Source organism: Monomorium pharaonis, chromosome 1, assembly GCF_013373865.1.
Source record: "Monomorium pharaonis isolate MP-MQ-018 chromosome 1, ASM1337386v2, whole genome shotgun sequence".
NCBI lineage: Eukaryota > Metazoa > Arthropoda > Insecta > Hymenoptera > Formicidae > Monomorium > Monomorium pharaonis.
The window spans coordinates 28,386,739-28,393,205 of NC_050467.1; positions in this window are offsets into that span (position 1 = coordinate 28,386,739).

Consider the following 6,467-nt stretch of genomic DNA (forward strand, 5'->3'; position numbering starts at 1 on the left):
AGACGCCAAACTCCCGATAGGATAATAGTTTCGCCAAAGGCGATCGGGACGAACAGTAACTCCGAGCCCACGCGGCACGCAACAGACTCGTGCTCTTCCACACTTTACGAGATTCCGCGAGTAATATGCGCGATAATTATTGTGAGCTCGCCAACGAGGCGGTACAAAACAAGGATATGAAATCGGACGAAAGCGCAATTAACAGAGATTTGCGATACCGATGCGACAGAGTAAATCAGATTTTACTAACAATGAGTTATAAATGCGCGACAATTCACAGTGCGGTAGATGCCAATAACTCGCGATACTATTACGAAGATACAAATGACTCGGCTGCGGATCGGGACGCACACGCAACGTAATTGTAATACGAAACGAACAGCACGGAGCGAATTCACGCGGGCGGGCGCGATCGGGCGAAGCAACGATACTCCAATAAATTCGTGACTTTAATCTAATAACAAGATCGTAATAAATTCGTGACTCTTTCGCGAGTCGCCCAATCGCAAAATCGGTGGCTTTACAATTCTAATACGGCGCTCGTCTCACCAAGCCGGTCTCCTTCGTCTCGGCCTCGTCCGGATCAGGAGGTTTCCGGCTCCTGCGTTCTCTTACACGATATCTCAGCTCGGGACCTGGATCGCACACGCAATACAATACAACGTCCGTAGCTCGAGTGAGGGATTCTGGATCCTGCGGGGCCGCTCGGCGACGCGCCTCACCTTGCCTCCGATAAGCCGGGCCCTTATTGGCCGCGGTTTTCCAAAATCAATTTTCGCGCAACGCGTAGCGTGCACACCGTCGCTTGCTGATCGGTCCAAGCGCGGTGGTCGATATTGTTGGGCCCCGTGCACGAGAATTTTTGGCGCTTTCCTCTGCGGCAGATTCCTTTCTCCTTGCCGGGCGCATCCTTCGCCACCGGGACGTTATCTCTTCCTCGACGAGGACGTTTATTGATTACAAGCTGTCGCGATCTCCGGAACTTATGCGGGATCGGATTTGAAGTCGCCCCGTCGCGTCGGGATATCGGCCTCGCGCGCCTTTGCTGGATCCTGAAAGCATGATTCGGCGGCAGTATCGGAATTCTCGTACGATACAAGTTGTAGGCAAGATAAGGGCGGTATTACCTGCGGACCCCCGCTAGAAAAGGGTCTCCGTTACTCCCTCGATGTCCGCTCACTCTGCGACCTCCGTGAAGGTTCTCCGTCGAGACGAGACGTCCAAAAATTACAAGATAGATTGCTGTGGCCACCGATTCCCGCCGCACTCGCGATGCAGCGCTCGCAAAAATCTTAACGATTAATGAACGAACAACATACGAGACGTCACACAAATACACGAGATAACACGCTTTCGCGTCCGTTTCCGAGCGGGAGAACGCGTGATGTTGTTAAGGTAGTTCTCTCAAAAAATCGTTTTCTTCAAAAATTTTTAATTTTAGCTTTACAGATTAATTCAGATTTAACGAATAAGACGATATTTGTTTTAAGGTAGGAAGCGGAGCTCATTTTTTAGATATTCAGGTCCAAACTTTACCCTTTTAACACAGGAGCATAGAGTTGGTTCACTAAAACCGAAACGTTTTCATTAGCCGTGAAAAGAGTTTTTTTCAGAAAACTTTATTAGTTTTAAAACTTAGTTTTAAAAAACTAGTATATTAAACTTAGGAATAGTAATAATAATATGCACTTTTCTACAATACAGCTATCGGACCTAAATATCGAAAAATAAACATCTTAAATACGCGTTTCGGTGAACTTTTTACTCATCAGAGAAAAAGAAGCGTGCGACTTGGCAACGGCGCATCAATATATATATATATATTACGCGCGTCTTTCATTCTATATTTTTCAAGTGTTTTTAAATACATATTAGATATATATTCGAAATTTATATCCATATTAAATATATATTCAAAAATCCTGAATGTTTAAATAATGATGGATTGTTTGTAATATTTCGCCTTCCTTCACCAGCTTTGTTTTCGTCATTCTTGTTAAAAATATCCTTTATCAACTTTTGTTTCGCTTGTGACATCGCTGTCAAAGCTGTTGTCTTCTGAGCAAATTTTTTTGCTGTGATAAAACGGCCGTTTTTTTAGCGATAATTTTTAACTTTTGTGGATGACATGATTAACCTCTACTGTTACACATCACACGAGGTGAAAGTTGGTGACTGTCAGTGACAGTGTGACACGAGAGAAATAAACACAAGGTAACAACGTAGCCAAACTTAGGCAAGTTGCGGAGAAGACGCGGTTTGACTGCGCAAGCAGGTGTAGTCAATCTATTCTATTAATGTATAGCTCGATAGTGCATAACGCGTTATATATAGTTTTAAGTTGAATACCACTGATCGGAGAGAACTACCTTAACGCGTAAGGGCCGTTAAGGCCCTTGTGACGGACAGCAGCCTGCGGCTGTCACGTCACAGCACATACTGTACATACTGCAAGAATAATATATTGTGTATCTAGCGGAGAAAGCGACATTTTTTGCGTGAAGTTTGCCTTTTGCTTGGGTGGCAATCATATGAGTCTGAAAAAAAAGCTTTCTCCCATGCACAAGATATTTTTCATAAGTGAGTTTCTACCAGCTACATCAACGTGGCATGAAAGGTCATTTTCGCCTTGTTCTACTGGCATCAGAAGTAGGGCTTTCCGTAGAGGTGTGAAAAACTCATTTTGTTCACGTCGAACAAAGGTCAATTTTTGGCTTGCGTGTCTTTCAAGGTCGTTCGTGAGACGCGAGGCACCCTCGCGTACAGTATACGACTTGTAGTAATTGACATATATGTAGAATGGATTTAGCGTTGCAAAATACAAACGCGCGCTTGCTGTTATATAGAAAGAGAGATATTACACGTTCTGACTATGAGGCGATCGCGGCGTTTAATGCTTTTTTCGGAGAATGTTTATCGCGCGAGCGCCGCCGGCTCTCACGACTATTACATTGGCGCATAATTGTAAAAATAAATATATACAATTTAATAGAAAATTAATTGTATAATAAGAAAAATAAAGATTGACTGTAAAAGACTTAAATATTTTTTCATAAACTATAGAATTAAGATGTTAATTTTTAATTGAAAATAAAAATACAATAAAAAATTCTCAATTAAATACAATAAAAATACAATAAAAAATGTTAAAGTTTTTTAGTTAATTGAGAAAATACAAATTTTAATTCTCAACTAAAAATACAGATTAGAGAATTTTAATGCTTGAATTTTTTCAATTAAATGTTAATTTAAATTAATGTTTTAATTTTTATTGGATATTTATATTACATTTTATACTTGTGTTGTATGTTGCAGAACAAATTTCACAATTTTATTGCATTTAATAAAAAAAAATATTTTTTAACAAGTCAACGTATTTGTTTCTTAATTTTTGTAGACAACATTTTTAACATTTTTAATTTTAAATTTTAATTCTTAATTTTAACTAGACATTTTTGAAACACATAAACTTTAACTTGTTAACTTCTTTTTAAATTTTTAAAAATTTATTTATGTAAAAGAAAAAATTATAAAAGAAACAATTATTAAAAGAGATACGTTTTCACATAAACGACAATATTTCTTTGTTATTCCATACATGTAAATTTAATTTACAAATAAAATGTTAAATATATTTTATGGTTAATTAAATAAATTACATAATTAATTATTTAATTAAGTAACGCGCGCTTCGCTGTTATATGAGTTATTATTAATTTATATAAGAATTAAAGATTAAAAAACCTTTGTTTCTTCGATAATTTTACAAACTTCGGTTACTTCACAAAATTACTGTTGGGTAAGTTAATATATTTCTTTAACTATATCAAATTAAACCTAATAGCTTATAAAATTAATTTTCTCAAGTAAAAATAATTTATTTAATTAACCAGAATATATATTTAACATTTTATTTGTAAATTAAATTTACATGTATGGAATAACAAAGAAATATTGTCGTTTATGTGAAAATGTATCTTTTTTAATAATTGTTTTTTTATAGAATTTTTTCTTTTACACACATACATTTTTAAAAGTTTGGAAAGAAGTTAACAAGCTAAAGTTTATGTATTTCAAAAATGTCTAGTTAAAATTAAAAATTAAAATTTAAAATTAAAAGAGTTAAAAATGTTGTCTACAAAAATAAAGAAATAAATACGTTGGCTTAATAAAAAATAATTTGTTTTTATTAAATGCAATAAAATTGTGAAACTTCTGCAGCATACAACACAAGTATAAAATGTAATATAAATATCCAATAAAAATTAAAACATTAATTAACGTTTAATTGAAAAAATTCAAGCATTAAAATTCTCTAATCTGTATTTTTAGTTAAAAATTAGAATCTGTATTTTCTCAATCAACTAAAAAATTTTAACTTCCAATTTTACATTATATTTTTATTTTCAATTAAGAATTAACATCTTAATTCTATATTTTATGAAAAAATATTCGAGAAATATAATAAGATACTTTTGTAAGGTTGAAAATTACTACAATAGTTTTGTATCTTATAAAAACTTCAATTTATTCTTCATGTTTGACACTAATACTTAAACAATGTAATTATCACATTTATGTTTCTGCTCTTTGGCTTGCAATAATGCTGATATGTTTTAAAGAAAATGTTTTGTGGAGCAGCAGTATATACTGTTTATTCGCGGAAAGAAGTCTACTACATATAGAAAACAGCCATACCTCCCTTATGGCAAATTCAGACAGAACATAATTCAAATGATAAAGCCAAATTTCTATTACTCCATCGCGCAATGTCTGAATTTACCTTTAAAATTCTTGAAATAAACTGATCTGAATCTTCGAGAATATTTAATTTAATTGTAAATAAGTAATTAAAATTAAACAATATATATAAATTACACAAATGTAATTAAATTACACAAATGTAATTAAATTAAACAAATGTAATTAAATTACACAAATGTAATTACATTACAATAGTGTAATTTAATTACTTTGGACATCCATTACAAATGCTCAAAATAATGAGTAATTAAATGGAACTTAATTCCAAATGCTGAAAATAATGGATAATTAAATGGATTTCAATTACAAATTATAAAAGTAATATGTAATTGAATGTGTAATTTGGAGACAAAAGTATTTGCTGCCACCCATTTCTGGTTATGATATATCCACACAAACTTGCATAAGCGCATAAGCATATGCATAAGAAAATTGATTGGTCTACAAGCACTTACATAAGAAAGTAGGCCAATCAAATTCTTTATGCATAAGCGTATAAGCATATACATAAGAAAATTGATTGGTCTACAAGCACTTACCTAAGAAAGTAGACCAATTGAATTCCTTATGTATATGCTTGTGCGCTTATGCAAGTTTGTGTGGATATACCATTAGAGTTAGGGCCGCCGCACAGACTTTTGTATAACGCATAACGTATGTATATAAGCAAAGTGATTGGTCCATAAGCAAAGTGCATAAGAAATTCAACCAATCGAATTTCTTATGCATTTATGTTACGCGTTATGCAAAAGTCTGTGCAATGGTCCTTAGGGCCCCCGCACAAACTTCTGCATAAGGGCTATCACAAATGACATAAGCTGCATAAGCATAGCATAAGAGTTCTAGACCAATAAGCATTTTATGTATATCAATATGGCGACTTTATGCTAGGAACTGATTGGTTAAACGGTCTTATGCTACACAGGTTATGTCAGGTTCGTATGTGATGGCTCTAACACGAAATGCATAATACATAAGAGAATTAACCAATAAAAAATCTTTATTTCTATCTTGGAGAAGGAAATAGACGACTCTGATTGATTACTTCTCTTATGCGTCATGCACTATGCGTTATGCAAAAATCTGTGCGGGGGCTTTTAAGATGAATTTATAGAATTTGATTAGTGATGTCCGTTTTAATCTGCGCGAATTTGGGACTCACTCGTCTACAATACATGAAGTAAGCATAGAATAAGGCGTAGGAGTGACGACTTTGGCGTAAAATGCTTACAACAGTCTTGTCTAGAACAATAAAGTAAGCGTACCCAGTGAACACATTTTATAGCGGCAATATAACATGGAAGTTACAAGTGATTTAACATTGTTATTCTTGTGATATGTAGGTGCTATATGACATGGAAATAACTTGTTACGTAATATTTGTTATACGCAAGTGATATAGCTGTTATACATCGTTTTGGCGTTACAGTTATTCAACAAAAATTGTATAATCGTAACATAACACGTTCGTATCAATGTTATTACGGAACGATGCGTCGTAGTTGAATCAGAAATCAGACAACATTATAACATCCTGAATGATAGATCTATTTGATAATAAAAAAAATTATTATAAAGATAATGTTTTCAAAAATAACGGTTTGTCTACAATTACTGCGCACAAAAAATGCACAAAATCAAAATTCATCATGGCATGTGCTGAACAAAAACAGAATAATAAATGTATACTATTCAATTTTTCT